Below are 12587 nucleotides of genomic sequence, written 5' to 3' on the forward strand. Positions count from 1 at the left end.
GAGAGGAATAAATAGAGAACGTTTAGACCGAGCCCCTTCAGCATGCCTAGACTGTGTACTCCGCTGCTTAGTTGCTGCCTGAACTGCACAGTTCCTCCAGCATTTTGTGTGTGTGTGCATCTCTGTATTTCCAGCAACTGCAGAATCTCCTGTGTTTTATAACTGCATTTTACTTTGGCATTAGATACACATTGATATTGAGTATATTGCTTATGGGAGCCGCTTTCTGCGTTAAAACAGCTGCAGATTTTTCTATACACACGAAAAAAAATGAGGTATGGACATTGAACCGGTGCTTGCAGAAATGTTTAATCACACCGTGATTACCCATAGGGCCATGTGTTAAGAATTTCGCCGGCGCTGAAGCGCCAATGAAATGCACAGGCATCAGGCTGAGGACGTCCCTGAGTTTCACGCATGCGCGCAGTACACAGAAGGCCTTGAAAATGTCGGTTGCAGGTAAGAGTGATTCTCCATGTTTTTATCTTAAACATCGACTTCGGAATAATTCCTGTGAATTTCGGACACCGTGACCCACAATACCGGGACAGTCCTGCCCTCTTCCCTCTCTCTCAGCCCCACGATCCGTACACGGGCCCCAGGGAGCTTCTGGCTGATGAGGGAATGGGAACCGATGGATCTCTCAGAGAGAGCTGAGCTCCAGCTTTCTAAATGCAAGGATTAGGAACTCGGAGAAAGGGAACAAAATCTTTTACAGCACCAGTTGAGAAAATCACCTTTGTTTTATCTCCAATAACAGACAAGAGAAAATCTGCAGATGCTGGAAATCCAAGCAACACACACAAATTTCTGGAGGAATTCAGCATTCGTACTCTTTTCCATAGATGCTGCCTGGCCTGCTGAGCTCCTCCAGTATTTTGTGTGTGTTGCTTCCTCTACCTCCTCTTGCTCTGGACTTTTCTACCCGTGAGAACATGTTTTGTCCCATTCTGTCTGGGGACGTAATGATATCAAACACCTTTGCCCTGGGCAACAAGTAGCTTTCACATCACAAATGTGCCAGACTCCAGTGAGACAGAGAACTGCCCTTCCCTTCATATTCATTGGGATTTCATTCACTGAGTTCACCACCGTCAGTCATCGGGGGAGGGTTCAGGGGGAATATTTATGTAGAATACAGAAACTGGGGATGCCTGTTTGCATTTTGGTTGCTGCAAAATTTGCAAGTGGGAAGAAGTGGAGTGATATTTGGAAATCTGACTTTTTTTAGTGTAACTTAGCAAGCTAACCACATATGGACAATATACAAAAACTTTGGTGAGAAAATCCGTCATTACCCGTTCCAGGCCTGCTACATAGGTTCTGTGAGAGTGCAGATGAACTGGATCGAACCCAGAGGAGATCAAAGTTCCTATTGACAGTGATTTGCTAGCTGTGAAAATGAATACCTCTCTATATAAAATTCACTGTGCACATCTTGTCACTGGGTAAAAAATGCACAGTATATGCAGACTGATTATTACAAATTAGAGGGAATATTGGAGGGAAGGAGGGGTGACCTCCAATGGCCCTGATGCCCTCACCTACAACATGTGCATCCAGCTGCAGCTTGTAACCCTGCACTTCAATGAGCTGGAATTTGAAATGGATGAATTCTAGATCATCCAGGAGTTGGAGGTGTTGATAGATATGACAGGCAGGGAGGTGAGTTACACCCAAGGTGCAGGACACAGGAAACTGGGTGAGAGTCAGGAAGGAGAATGAGGTTAAATAGACATCGCAGAGTACTCCAATGGCCATGCCCGGACAACAACAAGTGGAACACTTTGGAAACTGTTGGGGGGAGGAAAGTCAAAGGGCTGATAAGTGGATTTGTTAGTTAGGGGAACAGAACAACAGGCAACTAATATCTTAGTGGTAAGGCTTACTAGAGGTAGTGGGGGTTGGGGCTGATATGGTTAAAGTAAGTTGTAGGGGGAATGGGAGCCAGAAAGACAGAACAGATAGTGGAGATGGTGAATTGAATTGACTTTATTATGCACATCCTTCATATGGATGAGGAGTAGAAATATTAACGTTACATTACTGTCTAAATGTGCTATGTGTAATTGAAATTGATTTATAATAATTAGTTTGTATATAGGACAGTCAAGAAAGCAGAGAAATCAATTATTCAGTCTGATGGCCTGGTGGAAGATGATGTCCCGGAACCTGTTGGTCCTTTTGCTGTGGTACCGTTTCCTGGATGGTAGCGGCAGGAACAGTTTGTGGTTGTGGTGAATTTGGTTCCCGATATCCTTTGGGCCCTTTTTATAAAAAATCCATACCCCTACCATCCAGGCTCCCATCCAAACTTCTTTTAAACGGTGAAACCGAGCTCATATTCACCACTTGTGCTGGCATCTCATTCCACACTCTCACAACCATTTCAGTAAAGAGCTTTTCCACATGTTCCCATTAAATTTTCACCTTCCCCACTTACCCCTGACCTCTGCTTGTCATCCCACCCAACCTCAGTGGAAAAAGCTGCTTGCATTTATTTACCCAATCTTCTCCCTCATCATTTTGTATACGTCTGACAAATTCTCAAAGCGATGTATAATTTCCGTATTTATGTTTAGAACTTTTTTAGGTGTATAAGATGATGAGGGGTATTGATCGTGTGGATAGCCAGAGGATTTTTCCCAGGGCTGAAATGTCTAACACGAGGGAGCAGAGTTTTCAGGTGCTTGGAAATAGATACCAAGGGGATGTCGGGGTAAGTTTTCTACACAGAGACTGGTGGGTGCATGGAATGCACTGCCGGCTTTTTCAGTGAGCGTGTTTCAGTTACTGTGGGGCCAGGCAGCTCAGTGGGAACAGGGAATAATACCAATGGAGAGAGTCAAACTGAGCCAAGTCACAGATTGGCGATGGCAGAAATGCCCCATTCTTATAGAGACAGGAAGAACATCAGACAGTTTGATGATCATTCCAGATACCAGCACTGTGCCCAGTCAGGAGATGATTTCTCTCACCAACTTGGGTTCAACCTCACTGTAACAGTGTAATGTCAGATCACACCTTGACAACTCAAGTGATCTCATCTGAAATGTTGTCCTAAACCCATTGATGGATTTTGTAAATCTTTTTACAGGTTAAAAATGACAACGAATTTGTCTACGGGAATCCCGAACACAACACACCAGTTTTGCTGTCTCTGTCCAGATACTTAAGAAGAGGAGCAAGCGATTCACACAATCATCCTTCCTGCTCAGACTGCGGAGAGGCATTCACTCGATCATCTGACCGACTGGCACGCCCATCATTTCAAACAGGTGGGGAACCCATTCATCTGCTCAGAAAGTGGGAATGGATACAGTTGGACATTTCATCTGAAGGGACATCACCAAGTTGACACTGGGGCAAGGCCATTCACCTATCCTGTGTGTGGGAAGGGATTCAGTCGGTCTTTCCACCTGTGGACACACCAGTCAGTTCACACTGGGCAGAGGCTGGTCATCTGCTGAATTTGTGGGGAAGGATTCACTCGGTCATATGACCTAATGGCTCATCAGCGAGTTCACACCGGGGAGCGGCCGTTCACCTGCTCAGAATGTGGGAAGGGGTTCAATCAGTCATCTCATCTGAAGGTACATCAGCGAGTTCACACTGGGGAGAGGCCGTTCACCTGCTCAGACTGTGGGAAGGGATTCACTCAGTCATCCCACCTACAGAGTCATCAGCGAGTTCACACTGGGGAGAGGCCATTCACCTGCTCAGACTGTGGGAAGGGATTCACTTGCTCATCTGATCTGAAGAAACATCAGCGAGTTCACACTGGGGAGAGGCCATTCACCTGCTCAGACTGTGGGAAGGGATTCACTCGGTCATCTTTTCTGAAGGTACATCAGAAAGTTCACACTGGGGAGCGGCCATTCACCTGCTCAGACTGTGGGAAGGGATTCATTCTGTCATCTGAACTGAAGGTACATCAGCGAGTTCACACTGGAGAGAGGCCGTTCACCTGCTCAGACTGTGGGAAAGGATTCACTCAGTCATTTAAACTGAAAATACATCAGCGAGTTCACACTGGAGAGCGACCATTCACCTGCTCAGATTGTGGGAAGAGATTCACACAGTTAGCCCACCTACGAGCACACAGGTCAGTTCACACTGGGGAGAGGCCATTTACCTGTTCATACTGTGGGGAGGGATTCATTTTGTCATCACAGCTACTGAGCCACCAGTCAGTTCACACTGGGGAGAGGCCATTCACCTGCTCAGACTGTGGGAAGGGATTCACTCAGTCATACACCCTACTGGTTCACCAGCGCCTTCACACCGGGGAGCGGCCGTTCACCTGTTCGGACTGTGGGAAGGGATTCACTCAGTCATCTAAACTGAAGTTACATCAGAGAGTTCACACTGGAGAGAGGCCATTCACCTGCTCAGACTGTGGGAAGGGATTCACTTGCTCATCTGAACTGAAGGTACATTGGAGAGTTCACACTGGGGAGCGGCCTTTCATCTGCTCAGAATGTGGGAAGGGATTCATTCAATCATGCAATCTGAAGGTACATCAGCGAGTTCACACTGGGGAACGACCGTTCACCTGCTCAGACTGTGGGAAGGGATTCACTCGGTCATCTGAACTGAAGGTACATTGGAGAGTTCACACTGGGGAGCGGCCGTTCATCTGCTCAGAATGTGGGAAGGGATTCATTCAATCATGCACTCTGAAGGTACATCAGCGAGTTCACACTGGGGAAAGACCGTTCACCTGCTCAGACTGTGGGAAGGGATTCACTCAGTCCTCCCACCTACAAGCACACCTGTCAGTTCATACTGGGGAGAAGCCGTTCACCTGCTGAAGCCTGAATTATACCTCTGCGTAGACGCTATGCTGTTGTGAGCATTTCTACTTGTGAGTTCGTGTGTCTGCGTCGCTCTGCCAAAACGCTAGTTGGTGTTGGGGTTCTGTGCTACTGTGTTGATTTGACTCGTGTTGAGTTGGGAACAATGGCGACTGCTGACTACGTCTTGTTGGAGTTGGAGCTAATCAATGTTGCAGAAGTGTTACTTCTTTTGAAATTACTGCAACGCAGAAAAATGAGAAGTTTTTCCATTACTTTGTGCAGTCCGCGATGTCCAAAGCAATGTTGGTGGAAATTTCTTTGCACGATTTTGATGCCATTTTCAAGTTTTTATTGTCTGCCAATGAAGAGTCGTGCACATGTACATATTTTCTGACTACCTCACCTAACCTCTCCTTGATGTGGTCCACCTTCCAACTTCGAAGCGACAGGAAATGCATAGGAGGAAACTGGCTGCTGCCAAGTGGACCAATCACAGTTCTTGCAGTCTGTGTTGCCGCGACGTGTAGCTACATTTTTGGGAATGTGCGCGTTAGGCTACATTAGGCGAAGGACTCTCATGGAGGCGCTACATGGAGTAGGTTGCATTCTGGCTTTGCTCCGTTCATTTGAAATTTACTTACCACCCCTTTAATATCTTTATCAAAGTGTTTATAACACTTTTATATATTTGAATTTTAATCGACTGAAATGGCTTACAGAGGAAGAAAGTCATTAACCGAAGGCAAGGGAACCGGCAGTGAAAATGGAAAGAAAGACGATGTCTTTGAACAGCCTAAAAAGTTTCAACTTACTTTACTGGCTATCTAGAATCTTTTGGATGAAGAACTTGATGAAAGATTTATTACCTTGGAATTATGGTTAAAGGAGAGCGAAGGTACATTGGCAACACTTGAAAAGAAGAACGAAAAACAGTAGCGGCAAATTTCAGAGTTTATTAAAGCTGGGAAACAGAGAGATCGCAAATTGAATTCTTTGGATATGAAATGAAGTTCAACTACTCAAACCCTGGAGCAGAACAAAATCAAGATTACTGATTTGGAGAGTCGAAGCCACAGACTGAATTTGTGAATAGTAGACTCAGTGAGGACGTTGAGAGCAGGGATCTTACTCAGTTTTTTTCTCAATTCTTCATCTCATTTTTCAATCTTTTTTATTGGTTTCCAAATAAAGAATATCAAATCGGAAGAGGAGTTTAACAAGTAGATAATATAAAAAAAAACATATAAACAGCATATAATGTCAAAATCAAATAGATAAAATGCTTCCTCTGGAATAATCCCAAAAATTGCTGTATTGTTGAACATCCGCATCTATAACTTTAGATAATATTCCAAACACATCCCACCAAAAATTATTTAAACTTAACACAAGAACAAAACATTTGAGTCAGAGTAGCCACTTCTGCGTTACATCTGTCACAAATAGGGCTTATATTAGGAAAAAATATGTGCCAATTTATCTTTGGACATATGGGCCCTGTGTACTATCTTAAAAATTCTTAATGGAGGTCTTTGGCTCGGACGTATTTTCTTCCCTTCCTGCACTTGACTGCACACATCGGGCGCTGAAACCAAAACCATCGAAAGGGTTAAAACCACGTCATGTCACAATGTGAATACTAAGAAGAACTTCATTCGGATTGCTCATCAGAAAGGAGTTACTGAGCATGAGAATCTTAAGTTTCATTTTGTTGAAGATTTTTGTCCTGAGGTTATGCAAGAAAGATTGCATTTTAAAATGGTGATGTCAGAATTATATCAGAGGAATCTTTGTCCAGCTGTGTTATATCCCTTTCACCTAAGGGTTGCTCTGCCCAATAAATCATTCAAGTGCTTTAAATCCGTGAATGAAGCAAAACAATTTCTCAAAGAGCTAAGCTTGAACGCAGATGTCTAATGTTTTGAAGATCAACATTTGAGCTTGGATGTCTCTGAAATTTACCATTCCTTTATGTCTGTGTGTATCTGGTTTATTAGTTAACAGCCAGCTTATAGATTTGGACACTTTAGAACTTTGCCCTTGGGTTGATTACAGTCGTACTGTGTTTTGACATTCGGATGTTTATTATGTTTCCATGTTAAAGTTTCTTTCTTTTTCCTTCATTGTTTTACTTTTTTATTTTTAATTGTTTGCTTTTGAAAATCATTAAGAATTTGATCTGCTGATTATTTCCTTTTTCTTGAAATATTATTAAGATTGTATTTTGTGTCATTTTTAAAGACCTTTTCTTTTAAAATGGTCTGCAATTGGCTGTTTTTCTCTAACATCTGCTTGACATTCCTCTCGTAATGTTTTGACTATGGGTGGTTTGTTTTTTATTTTTTTAAATTTGGAGATTTGCCTCAAGGGAGATGGGGGTAGGGAGGTTCTTAGATAGTTGTCTGGCTGTCTATTGGCCAGGTGTTCGGTCTTTGTGGGTGGGGTGGTAGAGCTATTTTTAGTCTAGTATTTTTCTTTTGGGCTGAATTGAAACTACAAAAATGTCTGTATTGTCGTAACTTCCGTTTCCTCTTTAAACTATTTTCCCTCCTCCTGATTCATGAGTTTCCTATGCAATGTGGTTAACCCTTTACATACTACATTGTTTATTTAAGGAAAATGGATATTATTAATTAATTTTGTCATTATTAATTTTGTTTCATGGAATACGAATGGTTTGAATCATCCAATTAAATAGAAGAAGATTTTTAGAGTTTTTCATAGACTGAATGCTCAGATTATTTTTGCGCAGAAGACATATGAGTAAGGAGGATAATCAGTGCTTCTTTAGTTTTTGGAAAAGCCAACAGTTTCACTCTAACTCATTGACTAAGGTGAAAGGTGTTTCTTTTTTTTATAGACTCCTAGATTTCATTTGTTCACTATGATACAATTTCAGACCAATATGATAGACTTCTATTAAACACTGGTTAACTTTATAACAATAAATTAGTTTTGGTTAATATTTATGCACTAAATACTGACTATCCTGAACTCTTTAAGCACTGTTTTGCATTTCTTCCCAATTTAAATGAATATATGGTAATAATGGGTGGAGATTTTAATTGTTGGCTGAAACATATGATGGATAAGTCTGTGCCTAATCAGGTACTTACAAACCAATCTGCTATTTTTATTAATTCCTCCTTAGTTGACTCTGGAATTTTAGATATTAGGAGGTTTTTACATCCTAATGAAAAAGAGTTCTCTTTTTTCTCATGTATATCATAATTACTCTAGATTCCTTTACATCTTTATTGATTATCAGTTAGTTTCATTTGTCACTGTCTGTGAATATGATACAATTGCCATTTCCGATCATGCACCTTTGAAATTATCAGTTAAGTTAACTGATGTAACCTTTGGTACTAAACAATGGCAGTTCAACTCTATTTTACTTCAGGGCTTAAATTTTATTAATTTCATTAAAGGACAGATTGCCTTTTTCTTTTCAACTAACTCAACGGAAGAAATTTTCAGTGGGATATCACGTGATGCCTTTAAAACATATATCCGAGGGTAAATTATTTCACACTCTGCTGGATTGAAGAATCAAATTAATAATGAAATACGTACATTGGTTGATAAGATTAAAGAAATTGATAGAAAATATTCTATTGCTCCCAATTTGAAGCTTTATAAAGTGAGAGTTGAACTTCAGATGCAACATCATTTGTTATTAACATCCCCGATTGAAAATCAGTTACTTAAAACTAAGGGTCATTTTATATATTTGGTGATAAATTGGGGAAATTATTGGCTAACCAATTAAAAGCTGCTTTGGCAAAACTTCAGATTAATAGGGTTCGTAAACTGACGGTTGGCCATGATGAAATTAACAATTTTTTTCTAGAATTTTATACCAATTTATACCAATCAGAATTTCCTGATGATTCTACCATAATGCATGATTTTTTAAGGAAATTAAATATTCTGAAATTATCAGTTGATGAACGTTTAGTATTAGACACACCCATTACTGAAGAGGAAATAAAGAATGCAATTTATTCATTGAATTCTGGTAAAGCACGTGGTCGGCATGAGTATACAGCTGAATTTTAAAAATCTTTTTCCGATTTACTTTCTCCCTGGTTACCAACACAGATGCCTTGTGCAGGAAGGCACAGTGTCGACTGTACTTCCTTAGAAGGTTGGCGTCATTCAATGTTTGTAGTGAGATGCTGAAGATGTTCTATAGGTCAGTTGTGGAGAGCGCCCTCTTCTTTGTGGTGGCGTGTTGGGGAGGCAGCATTAAGAAGAGGGATGTCTCACGTCTTAATAAGCTGGTAAGGAAGGCGGGCTCTGTCCTGGGCACAGAACTGGAGAGTATAACATCGGTAGCAGAGCGAAGGGCGCTGAGTAGGCTACGGTCAATCATGGAAAACCCTGAACATTCTCTGCATAGCACCATCCAGAGACAGAGAAGCAGTTTCAGTGACAGGTTGCTATCGATGCAATGCTCCTCAGACAGGATGAAGAGATCAGTACTCCCCAATGCCATTCGGCTTTACAATTCAACCGCCAGGAGTAGGATATATTAAAGTGCTGGGGTTAGGACTGAGCTTAAGTTACCATTCAATGTATTTAAATAGTTGTATTATATGTAATTAGCTTTGCTACAATAAGTGTATGGGACATTGGAAAAAATGTTGAATTTCCCCATGGGGATGAATAAAGTATCTATCTATTTGTATGTAAGTTACCACAAACGTTTTATGAAGCATCTATTTATTTAATTCCTAAAAATGATAAAAATCTCACTGAATGTGCATCAGATTTGTGATATCTTTGTGAATGTTGAATCTAAACTCCTTTCTCAAATATTAGCAATTAGATAGGTGAAGGTATTGCCACAAATTGTCTCCGAGCATCAGACAGGATTTATTAAAAATCATTATACACATTTTGTTTGGAGGTTAATGAACATTGTATAGACTACTTTATCTAAGACTCCAGAACGTGTTTTCTCGCTCGATGCCGAGAAGGCGTTTGATACATTTGAATGGGAATATTTGTTTAAAATTCTTGAGAAACTTAATTTTAGTCCAAAATTTATATCTTGGATCCAATTGATATAACATATACCTTTGGCTTCTGTTTCACTAATGATCAGAGATCCCCTTTCTTTAGGCTTTTCCAAGGTACTAGACAAGGCTGTCCTTTGAGCCCCTTACTATCAGATATTAGCCTGGAGACCTTGGCAATTGCTATTCGTGATTCACCCAGTATATTTGGTGTTACTCATGGGAATGGGACGCGTAAAGTATCACTATATGCAGATGACCTTTCGCTATATATTTCTAATCCAGAGAAATGCATTCCTGCAGTAATAACACAACTTGCTCAGTTTAGTAGTTTTTCTGCTTATAAACTGAATCTTAATAAAAGTGTGCTTTCTCCATTAAATATGCAAGTCTCAATTTATAGACAGTTACCATTTAGATTGCTTGCTGATTATTTTATTTATTTGGTTATTAAAATTACTAAGAGGCACAACGATTTATTTAAAGTTAATGTTGACCCTTAATTGATCAGGCTAAACAATTGTTTACTAAATGGTCCCCATTGTCCTTATCCTTGATTGGTTCCATTAATGCTATTAAGAGGATTATTTTACCTAAATATCAGTACCTATTTCAGGCGGTATCAATTTTTATCTCTAACTTTTTTATATATTATTGATTCTAAAATTTCTGCATATATATGGCTGAATAGAAATCCCAGGTTATATTAGAAATATTTACAGAAATCAAAAAAAGGAAGGCGGCTTGGTTTTGCCGGATCCTAGATTTTATTATTGGGAATTAATATTCGATATTTAACGTTTTGCACACAAGAGTTGGATGAACCTTGAGCGTGAGTCTCGATAGGAGTTTTCATTGGCTTCTATTTTACGGGCTGTGCTTCCCTTTGCTCTTACTAAATTTAATAAGCAAATGGTAATTCCAATAATTAAGCATACAATAGGAATATGGTTTCAATGTTGGCAATTTTTTGGACCAAATAAATATATACTGTCAAGTTCTATGACATTTATTTTTTTCTTTCAACCATTTAGAATTGATCAAGCTTTTCTTTTATGGAAAACAAAGGGAATATCATGTTTTCGTGATTTATTTATGGATGATCTTTTATGGCTTTTGAACAGTTTTCTAATAAATATAATTTGCCTGGATCACACTTTTTCAGATATTTACAGATTAGAAACCTTTGAATGTTATTTTACCGTCCGTTCCGATATCACATCAAATTGAAGTTACGGGAAAAAATTAAGTTTAAATCCATATCAGAAGAGTTTAATATCATTTATTTATGATTTAATTATGAAAATACGCTTAGATACTTCTGATAAAATTAAGAATGAGTGGGAAAGAGAACTTGGGATACCTTTACCTATACAGAAATGGGAGAAAGTTCTTGAACTAGAATATACCTCTTCAGTGTGTGTCAGACATGCCTTCATGTAGTCCAAGGATAAGTTAGCACATTTTTACTGCCATATAAATCCTGTCTATGATAGATGTAATTCCGAGGTAGCTTCCTTCACACATATGTTCTGGTCTTGTCCTCTTCTAAAAAAAATATTGGAAGGGTATTTTGAGATATTATCTCAGTAGGTCTGTGTATTGATTTACAACCACATCCTATTACCGCAATTTTTGGAGGACCGGTGATAGACTCTAGTCATTTATCCTCGTCAGCTTGTCGTCTAATTGCATTTGTTACATTAATAACCATCAGATCTACTTTACTTAAATGGAAAGATTCCAATCCCCCTACAACATTTGAATGGTTTTCCCAAACCATAGCCTGTCTAAACTTGGAAAAAATTAGGAGTGGTACTGTGGTTCCTTCGGTTGAATCTGAAGAGACTTTGCCATTTATTCAATTTTTTCATATGATGTAAGTTGACCCTTTCCGAATCTTGTGTAATAAGTTTTTGTTCATGTTCAGAGGAGCGGAGTTAACGCCAAATAATTTCAGCCGTTGTAATATGACAGCCCAATTTTTTCTGTTTTTTTTAGTTTAGTGTTTTTTTCTAGTTTACGATTTTTTTCTCCTTATATGATATCTCTTTCATGGTTACTTGCTATGAGATTGGGAGGTTAAACTATATTTGTCATTTGGAATCTGTGCTTTTACATGATAACCGACATTAATGTAATCCCGATCTCTTTGTATCATTATATTATTGCTATGCTTATTAAATTTGAAACTTAATGAAAAGATTGAAAAAGAAAAGGAAACTGGCTGCTACCAAGTGGACCAATCACAGTTCTTGCAGTCTGCGTCGCTGCGAAACGTAGTTGCATTTTTAGGAATGTGCGCGTTAGGCTAGGGCATACGGTACAGCCTAGGGTGCAGCGTCGGGTACGCGGCTACGTAGAGCCTACGGCGTAGCCTCGACGGAGAAGAATAACTCAGGCTTCAATGTGTGGGAAGGGATTCACTTGGTCATCTCAACTACAGAGACACCAGCGAGTTCACACTGGGTAGAGCAGTTTAATATACGGGGTGATAGCCACCCCCCCCCCCCCCCCACACCTCCAGCCCGACCAAACTTAAGAAATCTCATTTGGGTGAATGCTGTGTGATGTGTCCCATGTTACAGACCAGTACCCCGAAGTAACAAACGATACACAATATGCAATTAAACGATTGAGCTCTATAATTCTTACCTTTGACTATAGGGTTAGTAAAGAAACTGAAAGAAAAGAAAAAGGGCCCGCTCTCTCCATTCACGTCTTCTCATCTCTCGCCAGCAAAAAAACCGTGAAAATCTCTCTT

The sequence above is a fragment of the Hemitrygon akajei genome, unplaced genomic scaffold (assembly GCF_048418815.1).
Source record: "Hemitrygon akajei unplaced genomic scaffold, sHemAka1.3 Scf000061, whole genome shotgun sequence".
Taxonomy (NCBI): Eukaryota; Metazoa; Chordata; class Chondrichthyes; order Myliobatiformes; family Dasyatidae; genus Hemitrygon; species Hemitrygon akajei.